At 47.4% G+C, this 21,909-nt stretch overlaps 1 pseudogene; it reads right to left on the bottom strand.

Annotated features, from left to right (window-relative positions):
* Positions 1 to 11,073: 11,073 nt before the first annotated feature.
* The window catches only part of LOC144769398 (RNA-binding protein 34-like), a 41,566-nt pseudogene continuing 30,730 nt past the window's right edge, over positions 11,074 to 21,909 (bottom strand).

Genomic DNA, 21,909 nt, shown 5'->3' with positions numbered 1-21,909 from the left:
ACATCCCCAGTCCTTATGCAGTAGCACACTGCCAATCAGAGTAAAAGCCTCTCATCAGGATGGCAACCACAAAATGCCCCTTGAAGGAGGAACAATTTTTACTTTAAATTTGTCGTGTTGATGTAATTTCTCAGTGATTATTGTATGACCAAGGGCCTGTGCTGTTAAATTGACCTTATACAGACATTGTGTTATATTTTGAGTATTACTAATTAAAAAAGTAAATATGATTCTATAGAAGCACACATATTCATATCATCAATTTATCCATGCAATCTTGTTGTACAAACGGATATAGTCTCCGTTTTCAATTGAAGTGTGTGTGGATTGGATTTTGCTAACTACCGAAATCCGTATCAAGAATAATTAAATCAAAAGTCAAAAAATGTCCTCCTTCAAGGGGCATTTTGTGCTGAAAAATATTTGTATACAGTTCCCTGGGCATTATTGGGCTGTCTACCATTTAGTTCTCATCATGATTTGACACAGCTTAATGTATTAGTAGGGAATCCCTTCCCTTCCTTTCAGAATGTTCTATTGTGGCCCGTACCTATGTGTTAATAGCAATGTTCAATATCCAGAGCTTGCAGTTACATCATATTATAGGCAGGGCCACTGTAATGATGCAGCAGAGAGGAAGCTAATTATGCAGCAGTGTTGACTATGTTCTGCAGCAAGAACCAACACATTATATGGTATAATGTGGCACATTTTGCGATATTAATTCACTATCTTGTACATTTTACACATGATGACAATGTCTGGCCTAAGATTTCAAATTATTGGCATTAGTTTGTTAGTTTAACACCCAAATACAGCAATAAGCAATTGAAAGATGAACAGTCAACCATTTCCTCTGTGCAGGAACATGTGTTGCCATGTTTTTTAGCAGCTTTTGATGTGTTTGAGCAAGAAACATTTTCTTGTTTAAATCTGCAGATTATGCAGCACATGATGGATAATGTGGCAAATGCAGCACATTCAGGTCTGCAGACAATGCCAATGCTGCATTAAAAGCATTAAAAGCATAAAAAGGTGACCTGATCTGACCTGGTCAGACCTGGTCGCTCCCTCCTCCCACCGCGTGGCCCGCCCCGAGTGCGCCCGGCCTCCTCCTGCTGCCTCTGAGCTCTGCCCCTGCCTCTGGACCCTGCCTGCCCTCTGTACCTGTATCACCGCTCTTTTTGCCGCTTTTCGTTACTCGTTCCGCCGTCCTTGTGAAGTTGTGGTATTGTACTTGTTGTGAAGTTTTCTTTTTGGATTGTACCTGATTTTTTGTTTCGCTAATTTGTGCCCTGTGTCTCCGCTTGTCCCCGGCCCCACCCCGCTCCCTGCTGCTGATCCCACGCGGCCCCACCCACGCTCCCTCCAGCATCACCGCACCGCTGCCCCACTCCCGCCACCCCGCTCCCGCCTCCCAGCTGCTCCTCCCTCCCACTAGGGTAGATAAGGCACGGCTCACGGTTGAGGAGCTGTGACCTGATCTGACCTGGTCAGACCCGGTCGCTCCCTACTCCCGCTGCTTTGTCCGCCCGAGTGCGCCCGGCCTCATCCTGCTGCCTCTGAGCTCTGCCCCTGCCTCTGGACCCTGCCTGCCCTCTGTACCTGTATCACCGCCCCTTTTTGACGCTTTTCGTTACTCGTTTCGCCGTCCTTGTGAAGTTGTGGTATTGTACTTGTTGTGAAGTTTTCTTTTTGGATTGTACTTGATTTTTTGTTTCGCTAATTTGTGCCCCGTGTCTCCGCTTGTCCCCGGCCCCACCCCGCTCCCTGCCGCTGCTCCCCCGCGGCCCCACCCACGCTCCCTCCAGCATCACCGCACCGCTGCCCCCCACTCCCGCCACCCCGCTCCCGCCTGCCAGCTGCTCCTCCCTCGCCCCTCCCCCCCACTCTCCATTTATGGCAGAGTGCATTCGTACACGCAGCGTTGACGCGCAGCGGGCGCGCCGATTGTGCGCCAAAGGCCAGCCCGTCTGCGCCCATCCGCGCCTTGACCGCGCCCAGCGCCAGAAACCCTGGCCCCCACAGCTGCCAGCCAACCCGCCGGACCTACGACGCAGCCACCCTCAACGCACTCAACACTGGCCGGACCCCCGGCTGCCACCGAGCCACCCCAGGACACACCCACGGACCCTTCACCTGCCAATCTTGCAAGTTCTCCTGCATTCGGACCTGCTCCGCACCAGCAACAACCACCTGAAGTGCATCCTGCTCAACACCCGCTCCGTCCACAGACACGCCGTGGAACTCTGGAACCTCCTCGACTCCACATCCCCAGACGTCGCCTTCCTCATGGAAACATGGATGAACGCCTCCTCAGCGCCCAACATCGCCATCGCCATCCCGGACGGATACAAGATCACCCGGAGGGACCGCGTCAACCAGACAGGAGGAGGCATCGCCATCGTCCACAAGCACACCATCCGCATCACGACCAACTCGGACGACACCCTCACAGCCGACGAACACCTGCACTTCCAGATACACACCGACCCCAAGACCACCCTCAGAGGCACCCTCATCTACAGACCCCCGGGACCATGCACAAAATTCAGCGAAGACATCGCCGACTTCATCAGCCCGCAGGCCCTCCCCTCAGCTGACTACATCCTCCTAGGGGACCTAAACTTCCACCTGGAGAACAACAACGACCGCAACACCACCACCCTGCTGGACAACCTCCCCAACCTCGGACTCAAGCAACTGGTGACCACCCCCACCCACTACGTCGGCCACACGCTTGACCCCGTCTTCCCCTCCAGCAAGGACATCTCCTTCAGCCACGCCACCGAACTCCACCGGACAGACCACAGCTGCGTCCACTTCAGCTTCAGAAGGACCACGCTCCACCACCACCCGCAACAGGTCCCCCGCAGAAGCTGGAACAAGATCACAGCCGATCCAGCTCGCCACATCCCTGAGCCAGAACCCTCCCGCCAGCTCAGCGAACCCCAACCAAGCTGCCAAAAACCTCACAAGGTGGATCAGCAACTGCGCAGACGACCTCGCTCCACTGAAGACCCCCCCCATTAAACCCGACAACAAGAAAGCATCCTGGTTCACCGACGAACTCAAGAGCTCTAAGAAGAACTGCCGAGCCCTCGAGAAAGCCTGGCGCAGAGACCCGACACCAGACAACATGACCACCCTCAAGCTCGCCACTCAAAAACACCACCAGCTGATCTACACCACCAAGAAAACCGCATTCAAGGAACGACTAGAAAACAACGCCCACAACAGCAAAGAACTCTTCAACATCGTCAAAGAGCTCTTGAACCCTAGCGCCGGAAACAACGACATCACCCCATCGCAAGAACTCTGCAACTCTCTCGCCCCGTTCTTCCACAGCAAGATCGCAGACATCACAACAGTTTCAGCACACAGCCGACGCACCCCACGAACGCACCAACGCCCCCCACCACTACCCTCCGCGCCTTGACACCGGTCAACACCGAAGACATCATCAGCACGATGAACTCCATCCACTCCGGATCACCAACCGACCCCTGCCCTCACCACGTCTTCAACAAGGCCGACTCCATCATCGCACCCCATCTCCGGGACATCATCAATGCCTCCTTCAACACCGCCACCTTCCCAGAGAGTTGGAAGCACGCCGAACTCAGCGCCCTACTGAAGAAATCATCAGCGGACCCCACCGACCTCAAGAACTACCGCCCCATCTCGCTCCTTCCTTTTCCTGCCAAAGTCATCGAGAAGACAGTCAGACAGCTGGCCGCCTTCCTCGAGACGAACTGATCCCTCGACCACTCACAGTCCGGCTTCCAGGCCAACCACAGCACCGAGACCGCCCTCATCGCAGCCACCGATGACATCCGAGCCCTGCTCGACAACGGGGAAACGGCGGCCCTCATCCTCCTGAACCTCTCTGCGGCGTTCGACATGGTCTGCCACCGCACCCTAGTACAGCGCCTGCACAACACCGGAATCCAGTAGAAGGCACTGGAGTGGGTCATCTCCTTCCTCGCTGGAAGAACCCAGAGAGTCCGCCTCCCCCCGTTCAGATCAGAGGCCACCGAAGTCATCTGCGGCGTACCACAAGGATCTTCACTCAGCCCCAGGCTGTTCAACATCTACATGAGCCCCCTCGCGGCCATCGCACGCCAACACAACCTCAACATCATCTCCTACGCCGATGACACCCAGCTGATCCTCTCCCTCACTAACGACCCGACACCGCCAGAACCAACCTACACAAAGGGATGAAAGACGTAGCCGAGGGGATGACGAACAGCCGCCTGAAACTGAACTCAGATAAGACGGAAGTCCTCATCCTGGGATCATCACCCTCCGCCTGGGATGACTCCTGGTGGCCCCCTGCCCTCGGCAGTGCACCCAAACCAATGGACCACGCACAAAACCTGGGCTTCATCCTGGACTCCTCCCTCTCGATGACCAGACAAGTCAACGCGTCTCCTCATCATGCTTCAACATCCTACGCATGCTCGGGAAGATCTTCCGATGGATCCCCACCGAAACCAAGAAGACGGTCACCCAGGCCCTCGTCACCAGCCGACTGGACTACGGGAACACCCTTTACGCCGGAACCACAGGCAAGCTCCAGAAAAGACTCCAGCGCATTCAGAACGCCTCAGCACGACTCATCATGGACATCCCCCGACACAGCCACATCTCCGGACACCTGAGAGACCTGCACTGGCTCCCCGTCAGCAAGAGAATCACGTTCCGACTCCTCACCCACGCACACAAAGCTCTCCACAACCAAGGCCCCAGATACCTCAACGACCGCCTGACCTTCTACACTCCCACCCGCCTACTCCGATCGACCACCCACGCCCTCGCCGCCGTTCCTCACATCCGAAGAGCCACAACGGGAGGAAGATCCTTCTCCTACCTGGCTGCCAAGACGTGGAACTCCCTCCCCATCCGCCTCCGACTAACCCAAGACCACCTCTCTTTCAGGAAGCAACTCAAGACCTGGCTATTCAAGCAGTAGAGGACCACCCAAGCGCCTTGAGACCCTCCGGGTGAGTAGCGCGCTATATAAATGCTTGATTGGTTGATTGATTGATTGATTGATTGATATTTCAAGTGGCCTTGATAATAGAATCTCAAAGCTCTTTTAGGCATGCAGATCAACGCAGTTGCTAATTTACTTCCAGGCTGTGACACACCAGGGTTACCTGTTGCAATGCCAGGATAGGGGCTAACTCAGTATTGTATTAGGAATGTAACCCAGCCTGCCATTTGCTTGTCTTTACTAGCTACTAATAGTACTGGTGCATATATATTAAAAGTTCATACAAAGCAGGGCTGCAAGAGAATGTGCTGCACTGTATTGCAGAAATTCTCCATATTTACAAAGATATGGAGCATTTCTGCTCTCTCCTTGCACTGGTGCACTGTATTCAGCAGAGCGCCAAAGTGCAAGGGTGCCTGCATTACAAGCAGGATTTTCTTATGTGCAGGAAGGTACCCCTTCATGCACAAAACAATCCTTAGATGCATTTACCTCTTTCTATGTGAGCTGCAGAATGCAGCACAAGCAGAAAGTGGAAATAATAAGGATAAGCACTCGATACCACAGTGTTCACAAGTATCAAGTAACAAGCCACTTTGCAACTGTTATTGGATCTTCCTTTGTAACTTAATATTCATGCATGTGTTTTCCCATCCAAGTTCTTCACACTAATTAATATAAACACTGGATTCCTGAGGTTTAGAGAACGTTCAGTCATGGAAAATGCAATATGAAATTTAATTAATAACATTTGGCTGCATTCCAAAGCACATGTTGCTGAATGAAGGTATTCTCTATTGGAAAATGTACTTTGGGTGTCAGGCATGCATACCTATGTCTAAGGATGTATCTAGCTGTGAAATATACATGGTGGCTGAGAGAGTGCTAGTATGGGTGCACATAATGTCAATGTATACCATGATATATGTGGGCCTGACAACAGCAAAACCAATAAATGCAATGTCAATGTATGCCATAATCTATGCATGCATAACAATGTCAATACCAGTAGAAACAATGTCAATGCATTCCATGATCTGGGCACACATAACAATGTCAATATCAGTAAAGACAATATCGATTACAACTATGACAACCGTATGCACAATACTGAGGATGCCGGTAAAAATTATTTCAATGACCGATACTTTATTTGTAGGAGTTCTAACAAACTAATTTTATTGCTGGCAGATTCACCCAAGATTACCTCCACATCAACTACCAGTCACAGATATGTGGACAGACAGGCCCTGCGACCGCAACCCATGCCAATCGAGTGACAGGTCACAGGTGGGATCTCACTTAGACCAAAGCGAAATGCACACCCAGGTAAAACCCTGAATTATCCCACAGAGAGGCAGTTGCACCACAAACAGGTCCAAGGAAATTGTCCCCAACAAAGCACGTTTGACCAGAGGCACGTGTTCCCCAAAATACCACAAAACTAGATGCTGCATATAGTTAGGAACACTCAAGCAATCAGGACACAACATGCACACCACACATAGTGATCACGCACTCCGCGAAGCAGACATCTGCACACATTCACACTGGCCCACATTAGCTCTCTCTGAGCTCGAGAGCCACGTGTGTCCCCTTCAGATGACTGTGCTTGTTATTTACAACTAAGTTGCTTTTCCAAGAATGCAGAATTAGTTTATTGTACATCACTTGATGTACAATACTCCATACGAGAGACCTTCAGAAGCAGCGCTGTTGATACTCTCCTGGCCGCTGTGTTTAATTAAACCAGCTTGTTCCTGTTTTGCCAAACACCTCTTGTTTTTTTCATTTCTTTAAGGTAAATTCATATCTGAGCAACAGGAGTGAGGTGTCTTCCTGGGCCTGTGAGTGGAAACAGGTGCAACTACGTGTCTGTTAATGCCCATACTGCCTGACCTACTTCAGGGCTCACCGCAAGTCGGCCCAATACTTGATTGCTGAATATCTTTGAGGTTTTTTGCTGATTGAATAGTCATGTTTATTTTTATTATATTTTATTAGTTTTATATAGCACAAACATGACCCTTGCGGGTATCAGAGCGCTTTACAGAGATTCACTAATAACTGAGTAATATAGTACCATCATTAAAAACAACATATTGTCATAGTTCAGACCACTGTAAATACCAGGCCTGGGCGGAGTTCATTGAGTTTCACTACGCGGAACTCCACGAAGTGACAAAAAATATAGCGGGGCTCCGCAAATGGTGTATTACAGTGCAAACTGTTGTTCCGCTGATTTTCCTGCCGCTTGTGTAGAAATTCTACCGTTGGCGAGTGTGAGCGGGGAAAATACTCAGCTGCACTAAGCAGAGCAGAGTTTTCTGAACTTCGTTTGCTCTGTAGAGTGCAGAAAACTCCATATACTCCACAACCGGAGCGGAGTTCACTGTCCAGGCCTACTAAGTACAAAGATATGTTTGTGGACATGTCAGGGAGCAGCACCTTAGGCAAGGGTTGGCCCTCGGGGGCAGACAAGTGATATTTTTAGGCTCATTCGCCTCCAAAAGGTCAGAAAAACACTAGTCACTAACGAAGGTTTCTGTGTGTGTGTGAACTGGAGTTCGGCTGACGGTCTGTGTGTGCTGGCGTTTGGCTGGCTGTGTGTGAACCTGCATTTTGCTGGCTGTGTGTGTGGACTTGCATTTAGCTGGCAGTTTGTGTGGACCAGCGCTTGACTCACAGTGTGCGTGGATTGTCCCTTGGCTAGCCGTCTGCAGTGATGGCATATGTCTGGTGGTGTGTGTGGACTGCGGCATGGCTGGCGGTGTGTGTGGACTGTCGCATGGCTGGCTGTGTGCGTGGACTGTCACTTGGCTGGTGGTATACATGGATGACACTTGGCTGGTGGTGTGGCTTGCGTGGATCCTTCAGCGTATTATTACCCAGAATCCCCTGCAAATCTTAAATTTAGCTGAAAATTCACACTTTCCTCACATTTTTGTGTAGAAAAGTTGTGGGATCACCACAGCAGCAAACATTTCCCACCACCTAGTGTTACCCTTGGTCTCCTGATAAAAATTATACCTCACTTTTGTGGGTGCCCAAAACAGAGAACCTAAAAACGTATAGTTGGTCCAAAAGGGTAGTTTTCTAATCATAAGTTTTTAGGCTGTCTCTGCTTTGATCACCCACACAAGTGAGATATCATTTTTATCGGGATACTTGGGGGAATTGTAGGTGCTAGCAAATTTTGTGATCCCACAACTTTCCCACACAGAAATGTGAGGAAAATGTAATTTGTTTAAGCAAAATTTGAGGTTTGCAGAGGAGTTTGGGTAAAAAATTGTTGGGGGTTCCACGCAAGCTACACCTCCCTGGACTCCCCCTGGTCTCTAGATTTCCGAAATGTCTAGGTTTGGTAGGTTTTCCTATATGGCAACCTAGCCCCGGAACAGAAAGCGCAGGTGACTCCCTTGCAAAACTATGTCTCTTGGTGATCGATAATTGTGTACTGGCGTTTGGCTGGCTGTGTGTGAACCTGCATTTTGCTGGCTGTGTGTGTGGACTTGCGTTTAGCTGGCAGTGTGTGTGGACCAGCGCTTGACTCACAGTGTGCGTGGATTGTCCCTTGGCTAGCCGTCTGCGGTGATGGCATATGTCTGGCGGTGTGTGTGGACTGCAGCATGGCTGGCGGTGTGTGTGGACTGTCACATGGCTGGCTGTGTGCGTGAACTGTCACTTGGCTGGTGGTATACATGGATGACACTTGGCTGGCGGTGTGGCTTGCGTGGATCCTTCAGCGTATTATTACCCAGAATCCCCTGCAAACCTTAGATTTAGCTGAAAATTCACACTTTCCTCACATTTTTGTGTAGAAAAGTTGTGGGATCACCACAGCAGCAAACATTTCCCACCATCTAGTATTACCCTTGGTCTCCAGATACAAATTATACCTCACTTTTGTGGGTGCCCAAAACAGAGAACCTAAAAACGTATAGTTGGTCCAAAAGGGTAGTCTTCTAATCATAAGTTTTTAGGCTGCCTCTGCTTTGATCACCCACACAAGTGAGATATCATTTTTATCGGGATACTTGGGGGAATTGTAGGTGGTAGCAAATTTTGTGATCCCACAACTATCCCACACAGAAATGTGAGGAAAATGTAATTTTTTTAAGCAAAATTTGAGGTTTGCAGAGGAGTTTGGGTAAACAAATGTTGGGGGTTCCACGCAAGCTACACCTCCCTGGACTCCCCCTGGTCTCTAGATTTCCGAAATGTCTAGGTTTGGTAGGTTTTCCTATATGGCCACCTAGCCCCAGAACAGAAAGCGCAGGTGACACCCTTGCAAAACTATGTCTCTTGGTGATCGATAATTGTGAAGTCTCCATAGTATGTTTTGTACCATTTTCTGTTGTGGGCAATAGGTCTACCCACACAAGTGAGGTACCATTTATATTGGGAGACTTGGTGGAGTGCTGGGTTGTTAGAATTTTGAGGCTCCTCGCAGATTTCAGAACTTTCCATCACAGAAATGTGAGGAAAATGTATTATTTTGACAAAGTTTGAGGTTTGCAAGGGATTCTGGTGAACAGGACCTGGTGAGAGCCACACAAGTCACCACATCCTAGATTTCCCTTGGTGTCTATTTTTTAAAATGTACAGGTTTTCTAGGTTTCGCTTAGTGGCAGCTGAAATAGGGCCCACAATCTACAACTAGGCACATGGTGAAAAAAGGGTCAGTTTTCACTGGAAAAATGTGATGTGTCCACGTTGCGTTTTGGGTCATTTCCTGTCACGGCAACTAGGCCTACACACACAAGTGAGATACCATTTTTATCTGGAAACTTGGGGGAATGCTGGATGGAATTTTGAGGCCTCCTATAGATTCCAGAACTTTCCATCTCAAAAATGTGAGGAAAATGTTTTTTGTTTTACAAATGTTGAGGTTTGCAAGGGATTCTGTGTAACATCACCCCATCCTGGATTTCGCTGGGTGTCTAGTTTTTAAAAATTTACATTTTTGCTAGGTTTACTCAGGTGCTGGCTAATATAGGGCCCAAAATCCACAGGTAGGCACTTTGCAAAAAGGGATCAGTTAGGAAGTAGAGAAGTGGGTTTATTAATGTGTTTTGGTTAAGCCAACGATCTGTGTAAAGCTCCACTTTGAACACGATGACTTCCGTCTCTGTCACTCACTCCTGCTTTCACCCCTGCATACATCCTCTGCTGACATGCTTTGCAAAGCAGAGTCAAGCTGTTATCATAATAGTTAATTTCCACTGCACTAGCTGCCCTGCTGGTGTTAAATCTTCTATGGTGCAGATGTAGTACTAAACATGTTGCTTTGTTTTCCATTCTTTCACTAGTCCTGTTCATTCAAAGAAGGTCATATTGTTAAAGGTTTCATATTTGTTCAAACACCCCCCGGATGATATTAGCATAGGGGATGTTGAATAATTATTCAAAGCATTGGGATTTATTTATTTGTTTTATTTGAAAAGTTTTGTATAGTGATGGTTAGACCCGGAGGTATCAGAGCGCTTTACATGAGGACGAGCATTGTTACTAAGCATAGTTACAAGTTACATAGTTACACAGTTTCAGAGCATAGTTACAAGTTGCTGGAGCTTAGTTACATGCGTTAAAAACCTATACGTAAGGGAAAAGCAGACAACGGGAGATATTCAGTGGAGAGGGGATAGGAGCAGGAGAGGTAGACAGAGAATGAAAGAGGGAAAGAGATGGGGGAGGGTGAAAGAAACACAAACCGGGAGACGAGGAAAAACAGTTGTGTATGAGAGTTCTTATCTTTTTCAAAGGTGTAGTTCTGACTGGACATTGAAGTATTGAGTGTACCTTTATTTTAGTCTTAACTTTGGCTATTAGGGATGAGACTATCTATGCTCCTAATCATAGCCTTAAACCTTTCCCAAATTTCAACAATGCATGTAATTACCCAACGTCTCTGGTAAAAAAAATATACCATGTTTAAAACATCTAGACAGCTTTGCCCACACACATACAGCATGCTCATTCGCAAATTAACTTTACATATCCGTTTTTCGGTAGAAAAAAAATCACAGTAGTTAGAAGAATATTGGACTAAAACAGCACTGCAAATAAAGCTATGATTTTGTCTTAGACACACGCTGGTGCCCGACAGTTTTGGATTTACTGCTCCCCATTTTCTTTGCATGTTTAAACACAGGACGTTTTTTTACGTCTTTTCAAGGAGAATCGAACTTGTGTTTGGCACCAGTGAAATTCTGTAGTCCAGTACGAGGTGCCCAGTCCTTCTGAACGCACCACTTCACTCGCACTTTCCTGCCCATCAGCACTGAACCGTCCAGCTTTAGGGCCAGTTGAGCGCCATCTGCTTCCTCGAAAAGGACATATCTAAAGCCCTTGCCCACTCCAGTCTCCCTTTCGTGAATGATCCGCACAGCTGCTACCTCCCTGCACTCAGCAAAATGGTCATGCAGAACCTGGTCCTCTACATTGTAGGGTAGGTTGCCCACAAATGCTGAGCATCGGTTGTCGTGACTGTGGCTGCCAGAGGCTTGGTCCACTCGGATGTTGAAGCCACCCTCCACCTGGGCCCCATTGCAGGCTAGTGCCAAGCCGGTTGCTGCCTCCTCCTTGAAGACAACATAGGTGTGGATGCTCTTAGCTTGGGGTGCACCTGGTGCCAGGGTCGGATTGGGATCACAATTTGGTCCGGGCACTGATGAAAAAAGTGGACCACATTTGCAGGGCGTGGCCCACATCTGCGAGTCATGGCCCACATTCGCGGGCGTGGCCCACATTCGCAGGCGTGCCCTTTCATGAAACACACAAGGAATGTAAGTGGGAGGATATTGTTCTTGGGAAGGACACAGGGCTAAGGTGATAATGTCCTACAAGCTGAGCACCTGAAAAACAGCCAGACCCCTTTCTATTACAAATTATTTGCAGCCCTCCAGTGCAGGAGCACCTGAGAACAGTGAGGCCCCTTTCTATTAAAAAATCATTCCTCAGCCCTCCAGCACATCAGCACCTGAAAAACAGTGAGGCCCATTTCTCTTAAAATATTATTCCCCAGCCCTCCAGCGCAGGAGCAGCTGAAAACTGCGGGGCCCCTTTCTATTGAAAAATGATTCCTCAGCCCTCCAGCTCAGGAGCACCTGAAAAACAGTGAGGCCCTTTTCTATGAAAAAATTATTCCCCTGCTCTCCAGCGCAGGAGCACCTGAAAAACAGCGAGGCCCCTTGCTCTTAAAAAAAGTATTTCCCAGCCCTCCTGCTCAGGAGCACCTGCAAACAGCGAGGCCCCTTCTCTTAAAACAATATCCCCAGCCGTCCAGCGCAGGAGCACCTGAAAAACAGCGAGGCCCCTTTCTAGTACCAAATTATTCCCCAGCCCTCCAGCGCAGGAGCACCTGAAAACAGCGAGGCCCCTTTCTATTAAAACATTATTCCCCAGCCCTCCAGCACAGGAGTACCTGAAAACAGGGAGGCCCCTTTCTATTCAAAAATGATTCCCCAGCCCTCTAGCGCAGGAGCACCTGAAAAACAACGAGGCCCCTTTCTATTGCCAAATTATTCCCCAGCCCTACAGCACAGGAGTACCTGAAAAAAGCGAGGCCCCTTTCTATTAAAAAAAAATTCCCCAGCCCTCCCGCGCAGGAGCTCCTGAAAAACAGCAAGGCCCCTTTCTATTACCAAATTATTCCCCAGCCCTCCAGCGCAGGAGCATCTGAAAACAGCGAGGCCCCAGCTATTTGTAAATTACTCAGCCCTCCCCAGCCCTTCACTGCCTCAGGGCAATGGCGTGGCAGGAGAGGGGATAAAGCAAAAAACACAGCTGCTGGGCCATTCATGGGGGTGGGGGAGGCTAAGGTGAAGATGGTGCGAGTTCCCCACATCACCTGGCCCCCATAGTGAGACCCATTATTCCTCACCCACTATGCCCTGAATGAGAAGGGCTGTGGGCGAGGATTAATGCAAACACTGTTTCTGGGCTGCTTGGGCCCCAGGGGGGCAGAGGTGAAAATGGCTCATAGGCCTGAGCAACACCTGGGCCCCTGCGAGGCCGATTCTGGCACACAATCACCCCTCCCCAGCCCACCATCAGCATGATTGCTTGGTGGGGCAGGGCAGGGGGTCAAGAAGAGGCCACAGTTGATCATCGCTGAATGGCAGGCTGCACAGCGAAGCTGCTTTCCTCTACCTGTCAGTGCTCTCTGTGGACTGGTAAAGAGGGAAAAAGCTGGCCCACAGAGTGCACTGAGACACCGGCCCTTCGTCCCATGCCCGAGTGCCCGCAGTGCCATTCAGTCCCTGCCTGGCGCTGAACGGCAGCTACTTTGCGATTGGAGGTGGGCTCTGCATGGGCAACCGAGCAGAAGCGGACAGACTCAGTAAAGGAGACCGGCAGATTGCCCACAAAGACCGTGCGATTGTCTTCGGTCCGCTCCTCTGCCCTGTTCTTGTGGCGTTGTGGCCTCGTGGGACCCTCAACCTCGTCTTCTGGCTCTCCAGCTCATTGCAACCGCGCTCCTTTTGCTTTTGCCAGATTTGTTGCTCCCGCTGCCCCTCCTGGAGATCAGTCTCTTCTAGGGGACCCTCTCTGGCAGACACCAGCAGCCCAGAGACAAGAAGGACTTTAGGCTTTTTAGGTGCAGGAGTCTGGACGTCCTCAGCTGACCTACTATGTGGGGTGGTCGCAGATTTTGACTCCCTTCTTGTGTGGGCGGCGCAGGCACATAGATGGGAGTACAGAGATTTGCAGCTCTAGAGCTAAAGAGAGATGCTAACGGGATGGTGATTGTTTGTTAAGCTAATGACATTTATTATTCTCATGTTCTGATTTACTACAGAAATTGACTTTAGCTCACACCATTATGGAATTGTATAGGAAAAAAACCTTTATTTTGGAAGTGAGAAAGAATTGTTAGCTTTTCTTGAAGCTACTGGAGGTGCTGCCTGACTGTTTACTATTTCATTTGGGACTTAAATCATTTCTGATTTTTAGGTACTCTGTATAACTCTGATTCTGAGAGCCTTTGTGGCATTTATTTGTGCTTATTTTTTGAATTCGGCACAAAACCCTCATTTTATTGATCTTGAATTCAATTATTGAGTGAGTCCATTGCTCTTTAAAATTGTTTACTGAGCTATCTTGACCACTGGGTAGGTGACTTATGGTGGGGACACATTGCCTCCCTAAATTGAGGTTTAACACTGTTTTCTATCTGGCATCCTGTGGGAGAAATGAATTAAGTACATTTTGGGGTGTTTACATTTTGGGTTACAGTTTTGCTCCCACAATACTCAACCCTGACTTTCACTCTTGAACAAAGTGCCACACCGATTCCTCCACCAATGGCTCGCAGACTTTTGAGGGTTCATGATAACTCTTAAAGGGTCTACGATTGTTTGCAGAGTTAAATATTGTTAGAAGATCAATAAAATATTTTAACATGAAAAAGCAAAATGCAAAAATGACAAATGTACAAACACTTTCAAAAATATGAAGAATAAAAAATTCAGGGCTAAAAATGATGGCGGTATCCTTAGCCTGGTGGAGCAGTGCAAGCAAAGTAAACAGATTTTACTACTTCTAGAAACTGGAAATTAATACTCCAATAAAATTCCTGTGACCAATGGTTTGAAACTGGTTTGTATAGTATTCTGTCTTTTTTTTTGCTACATTCAATACATGACAGCAGCAAAACCCTCTACATCGCCTCTATTTGGAAGACCATGTCCCTACATATCAGTTGAATATGGAATACATTCTACATACTGTGTAACCTCAAAAGACCCACATAGAGCCACGTACATGTTACCCACAATTACAATTTGCTTGCACTGAACATGCATTGCGAAATAAAGTGCAGCCGTGTGTGGTTCACTATAATGCATTGAGCACTCTATTCAAGAGAAATTCCTTTTCCAGAATACCATCAAGTTTTGCACACCCATCTCTATTCAACCTAGCTACCGACTCTGCCAGCACCAATGGCATGGGATGTCCTTCGCCGTAAGAAGCGTAAAGGAGCAGCCACCCGCTCTTAAGGTGTAGTCACGAGACCATGAGTTACTCTCGACTCTCATATATTCCCGAATGCATCTAAGAACTCAGCCCTGCTACCTCGAATCTCCTATCTTCAAATCAATCGGAGCCGAGCCGGGCCCTCGTATGCTCTATTCAGCCTCTGATATGTAATTTCGGGCCACCAACTCACGACTCGGAATAAGGAGCACATGCAGATGCCAGAGTACTTTGGGTACCAAACCAACTATTGACCCGAGGAAGATATGAAAGGACAAAGTTGAACCTTAGTAGGACATTGCAAGTCAGTGTTTTCTAACCCGGAAGCACTGACACTTTCATAAACTCATTATAACGCCAGGCTTCACAGCTTTGTGATCCCGAAGGATGTGCTGTCTCCCATGCAGACTTGACCTTGCACAAGCAAGCCTTGACATCACCCTACAGACAAACGCACAGAGACGTTTTAAGGCATGGGCAAAGTGGGCACTGGCCCAGGGCCCCAGCCTTTTAGGGGGCCCCCTGATTGAGTCAGCTCTGTTCTGCAGAAGTCTTGTCCTGACCGTTGGAAATTCTTAAACAGATTGTTTTAAATATGGTTTCCCTTTCATTTATGTTTTATGTGAGTGATGTGTGGGAGTCTATTACAAACATTTTGCAGAGAAATATTGTGTTTGTTTTATGCAACATCCATAAAAAAGTTGCTTTCAGATCAAAATAGGACCTCACATATGAGAAATGAGAGGGTATAACAGATTATTTGCAGAAATATTAGCGAGCTGCTGCTGTATTACAACAGGGAAAACACAGATCACTCACTATCCTTAAATATTAGATGTCAATACATTAGAATTTGGTAGTGTGTGCCTGCGCACCCACAGTGACCTGACAAAAGCGTGCATGAAAAAGCTGTAATTAGATCTTAAATTCAAAGTTGTTCTGAACAGGGGCCCCCAAAATACATTTGGCCCAGGGCCCTAAAAATTCTTAAAATGTCCCTGCAAACGCAGACTAGTTGCCAGGGGGGGGTAGGATCAGACCCCAAACACCAGGATTAACAGACCTCTGTTTACACACAGCCTCGGTGAAAGCCGACTGAAAGAGCTGGCTCTTGTCAGGTACCTTATTGTTTGAACTACCTGTACCTGCTGGCAATGTTCATTCAGGTTTATTTTGGAAAAACAGACTAATTGCTATCTGTGGTTATTTTAGTGGATGACATTGGTTCTAATAACAACCTGATGGGACTGGAGGGAATAACAAGCTTCAGTTTCTCAAGGGCATTCGGTGCCCCTGCCCTCTAAAATACAGTCTCAGAAGCATACGCACTCGCCCTAGCACCGATACCTGTGTTTTATAGAGAGACACGGACGCGTGCACACACACACATATATACACACACACACACACTTACACACATGCACATGTGCACACGTTTACACACATACACTGATTTAGACACCAACACACGTACACGCCCCAGGCATGCGGACACTTACACTTGCAACAATGCAAAAACATGCATATAGACGAACACTCACAAACAGAAACGCATGCTGAAATAGACACACAAAACTGCAGATGCACAGACAAAAAAAACAACTACACCAAACTAACAAAGACAAAAATACACATACCGTTCAGTAAGCACACCAAAGACTCATAAAATGCACCTGCACATGCACACAGGCGCGCCCAGGCATGCACACACACGTAGACTCACGCTCACTCACTACTCACTGAAAGACCACTTGTAATTTCTAACGAAATATTATTAGAATAGTTGTTCATAAACAATTTTTCAGAAATTTGCATTTTAAAGTTAAATGCAATGAAATAGTCGTTGTGAGAGCAAGGAGGAAATGCTGTTTGAAGTTCTACCTTCTATCTATGCTTGGACGATAATAGTGCCCCTACCTCTGAATCTCATTCCATCTCACAAAAGCACATCTTGGTGAAAGAATGGCATAGCAGTTCCTGCTCCCTAATGGATGCCTTGGTATCCATTTATGAACCAGTTTGCGTTGCTCTTGCTCCACGCAGCACGGTGCAAGGTTGACACAAACCTTACATGTGAGTTATGAAGCCACGCAAGGCCACTTTGCGTAGCCTTGAGAGGCTCCATCAATCTGGAGTAAGGCAACACAGCACAAACAACTGCATTGCCTTACTCTGCCCTGGGAAGGCGATACATGGGTGTTGCGTGGGGGTTCCCACGTACCTCCCATGGCTTTTGATGCATTCCCAGATTTAGCAGAACTGGTGGACCTGGGATGTGCCAAAAAGATATGCTTTCTCCGGTGAGGCATAACGAGGAGAAACATCTTTATTTCTCCTTTTGACTTTGTCTTTCTATGTGTGCTGCATTCGGCAGTACTCAGAAAGAGGAATATATATTTCTCATGATTGTTTTTGCGCAGGAAATCCTCCACAAAATGAATCCTGCATGCAGCTCAGGCACCTTCGCAGTATAGTGCACGTAGGTCTGCATTGGCAGAAGGCTGCTAAAAGGGCTCCAGTACAGGGGAAAAGACAGGAATGTGCAATATTGCCTTAAAAATGGCACAATACTGCCCTTTCCCTGTCACGCAGTGCAGCGCAGCAAGGTGACTTGCTGCACTGCACTGCCTGACATTCTCATAAATAGACCCTGTTATGTCATGTTACGTTGTTTTAGGGTTGTTTTTTCTTATGTTATAGGTTTTTGTAAAGAGCATAGTCACCCGGATGTCCTTTGACGATGAAGGAAAGGAATGCATTGCTGTCTGTCTTAAAACTAAAACGTGTTATGGTTCTTTCGGAGTTCTATGTTTGAAACATTCGATCTTGGGGGCAGAGGAAGTAAATTTCAGGCTTTATAAGCTTGATAAGAGAAGGAATTACATCCTATTGTTGTTTTACAAATACTGAGGGCCTTTACAGAAGAGGTGATGCAAAGTGGAGAAATATAGATGGTTTCATATATTTAAATTTATTGGGAATAGCCATGGGCGTGAGAGCTGCAGAATCTTTTATGAACTAAAAATAGAATCTTGAATTGGATTATAGATTTGATCAGTAGATATTGGAGAAGATGTAACAAGCAGGAAGCTCGATAAAAAGGGAGGAACTAGAAGAACTCGTTTTGCAGCTTGGTTTGAATAGACTGTTATGGTATGTTATGTTAAAAGAAATTTCTTAAGCGCACTAACACCAATTGGTTTCTTGGCGCTGTCAGTGATAGAGGGTATGGCCAGAGAAACGGGCAACCGAGATTTATTGGAATGCTTGCTGGAAAAGCCAGGTCTTTAAGGCTTTCCTAAATGACAGAAGGTCAGGGCAGTGCCGGATGTCCAAGGGGAAGGTGTTCCACAGCCGTGGGGCCAGAGATCCGAATCTGCAACCGCCCGTGCGCTTGCGCTTAAAAGATGGTATCTGAAGTAAGCCTTGATTGACCGAGCGCAGGTGTCTAACAGGGGCATATTTTATAATAAGTCTCTCGATGAATTTGGGACATTTACCGTGTAGGGCTTTAAAAATCATACATCCAGATTTGAAGGTACTGCGCTGAGCCACAGGGAGCCAGTGGAGTTTTGTCAGAAGTGGGGTGGCCGGTTGCCATCTAGGCTGATTTAAAATCAGTCTGGCCGCATGGTTCTGCACCATCTGAAGGCGTTTCAGAAGGTACAGAGGCAGGCCCAGATATATCGAGTTCGCATAGTCTAAATGAGAGATCACAGTGGCAATCACCACCTGTATCAAGGCCTCCCGAGTAAAAAGATGGCGGACCTTCCGAATTTTCCTAAGTTGGAAGAAGCTTTTAGAGACTACCTGACCTACCTGTGCTTTAAGGGAGAGGTCACTATTATGTTTTTGCAGAGGTAGAGGGGATTGGTGCTTGGCCCATTTCTGACGGCCAATAGTGCGGGCCCCAATATTTAGCACTGTCTCCTGTGAGGACCAACTCCGTTTTCCCTGGGTTCAACTTCAAATGGTTTTGGTCCATCCATGATTGAATGAACCTCAAGGTAGATAGGAAGGTAGAAATGGAGGCATCAGAGTTATCCATTGTGAAAAGTAGCTGCAGGTCGTCCGCATAGTTGAGCACTGTCACCTGTTTATCTCTAAGAGCCTGAATGAGTGGAAAGGTATAGAGATTGAACAAGTGAGGTGACAGGGAAGAGCCCTGGGGTACACCGCATGTGATGGTCTGAGTGGTGCCCACCAGGTCACCCATGCGGACTGCCTGAGTACGGCCCTCAAGGAAAGACTTCAACCAGCTGGCTGCCGAGCCCCGGATGCCGGCCCTGGTGACACGGTCGATCAAGATGGTGTGGTCGACCGTGTCAAATGCGGCCGATAGATCCAGGAGCACCAGAGCTTGAGGGGAATGTTTGTCTGCACTGTCACGGAGCGAGTCGAGAACCGAGACTACTACTGTCTCTGTCGAGTGGGCGGGATGAAATCCCGCCTGATGAGGGTCAAGACACTCAGCTTCTTCCATAAAGTTGGAAAGGCATTTTGCCACATGAGCCTCCAATACCTTTGCCAAAAATGGCAAAAGGGAAATCGGTCGATAGTTTGCATTACAGGTAGGGTCTGCCCCAGGTTTTTTCAAAAGCGGTATGACCGTTGCTGCCTTAAATGCAAGGGGGACCACGCCGGAAGTCAGTGAGTCATTTAGAAGGGTACATGCCGGAGCCGGGATAGCTGAGAGGCAGTCTTTTAAGATGTAGGGCGGGCACTTATCCGAAGTTAGTGGATTAAGTTAGACTGAAGCTAGTGGATTAAGAAATGGTTTATACCAATTTAGGGTGAATTGCAGTAGTCTAGTTTAGATATGATTATGATGGATACTGCTGTTTGATGGACATCCATGGAAAGCAGAGGCATGAGTGTGCATAATATCCTTATCTGAAAATTACTTGCAGTGGCAAAATTTGCTGTGCCATATCCAGTTTATTATTGAATTTTACCCCCTGACTTTTCACAACAGGAACAATGATCCACCAGTCAGACGTTACTCGTCCAAATTAATTGCGGTTTCACTATGAACCTCTGTCTGTCTGAGTTCAATTAGTGGAGTTTTTATATCATATTGATGTCTCCCTGAAGGGCAGTACATTCAAAATAGTATTTGCATATTGTCTGCATTGGTGCAACATTGCATACCACAGAAATGAACTAAAGTTGTTCGAGGTTGAACATAGATATTAAATACACAATACACATGGTGGCTGTCTGTCGAGTCCACCGCCACGCCATCCCACCCCACCGCTGTTATCTGCACCGGGCCGCTCCTAGGATCTATAAGTGGTATATGAAGGTTACTCTGAGTATTTGAATATATTTTCTTTGTTTATGTTATACCTTTAGTAGTTGCTACAGTAAAAATAATGGGCTTCTTTATTTGCTGCCTTGCATTTATTTAACTGAGTTTGTATTTGTCTCGAGAGTTGGAATAATAATCTTTTTGCCAGATTTGTTTCGTCACTCTTGTAGTATTTTTTAAAATACAAGTAAATCTGCAAACCAAGATACAACTTTCATTGAAAGCAGAACTTGTGTCTAATTGATCAGTGATCAACGTGGCAAAGGATGAATAATCATTGTTAGGTGGGATAGAGACAATTTCCATATACGCTGCCTCTATGAAAGTATCAGGAGAAAGGTGAGGGCAGTTTCTAGTCATGTTTGAATTATGTTTTGTGATTCATTGGCGCGCTAAGACAGGTTTCAAACACTATTAAACAGTGATCAAACCAAATTACCCACACTATTTTCATCTTGTGAACTAAGATGGGTGGCTCAAAAATCAGACATGGAGGTTTGAGTAACCCCACAGTAAGCACATAAATGCAACCAGTTTGAGGGATGCTTTGAGAATTGATGTCTTTTCACAGGTCTTCGGCAGGTTGACATAGCCAGTCGTGCTAGGGGTTTGTTAGGTCTCGCTGAGTCAGCGCGCATGCGCTGCTCGGAGAGACATTTAGTAGCTGCTTTGAGAAGTGCTACTTTGCCGGCGACCAGCTTGCTAGAACATGCACAAGAGCACGCGCGACGTGCACAGCTGGCGCGGCTTCTTTGATCAAGCGTGTGTGAATGCCTTCCCCTACCCCCAGCTGGCATGCACCTTCATTGATCAAGCGCACGTGAATGCAGGCACCGCGAGATCTTAATGAATGCCACTTGTGTTATGTACTAACATTGTTACTTCTCTGGCTAGACTGACGCCCTCTCTTAAACAACCCCCACCGCATCTTTGTTTCTAACTATTGATTGCCTTGGGGCTGTTTTTAATTGGTTTCAATTGAACAGCCTCAAGTGCAACTCAGACAAATCGGAGATACTTTTCTTCGGATATCCATCTGTTCCGGATTGGCACGGGTGGTGGCCCGCCGACATGTTCCCCCCAGCTCATCCATCCCAGTCAGCCAAGAACGTGGGAGTTAAAATTGATAATGGGTTGACACTTAAACCCCAGGTGCTGGCTCTTACTGGAACATGTTTTGGCATCCTCAAGATGCTCCGAAAGTTCTTTCCGTTACTTTCGGAGGAACATAGAAGAACAACAGTTCAGGCCCTCATTGGATCCAGATTGGATTATGCTAACATCTTATACCTGGACCTCCCGGAGTACCTCCTACAACGCCTACAGGTGGCCCAGAATGCGGCCGCGCGAGCCATCTTCGGCCTTCATAGGCGAGCCAGTGCCTCGAGCTTATTGCAAGTTCTTCATTGGCTCCCCATCCGGAAGCGGATAATATTCAAGGCTATGACGCTGGCCCACAAAGCCATGCATGCCACGGGAGCTCAATACTTGCAAAGGAGGATTACTTTTTACCATCCAGCACGATCCTTGAGATCGGAGTCCCTTTCATTTGCGGTAGTTCCCCGTATAAAAAAAGCCCGCATTGGAGGACGGTCATTTAGGCTGTTGGCCCCTC

Source organism: Lissotriton helveticus, chromosome 7 (assembly GCF_964261635.1).
Source record: "Lissotriton helveticus chromosome 7, aLisHel1.1, whole genome shotgun sequence".
NCBI lineage: Eukaryota > Metazoa > Chordata > Amphibia > Caudata > Salamandridae > Lissotriton > Lissotriton helveticus.
The sequence above is the reverse complement of the archived record's forward strand: the minus strand, read 5'-3'. Positions and strand labels throughout refer to the sequence as shown.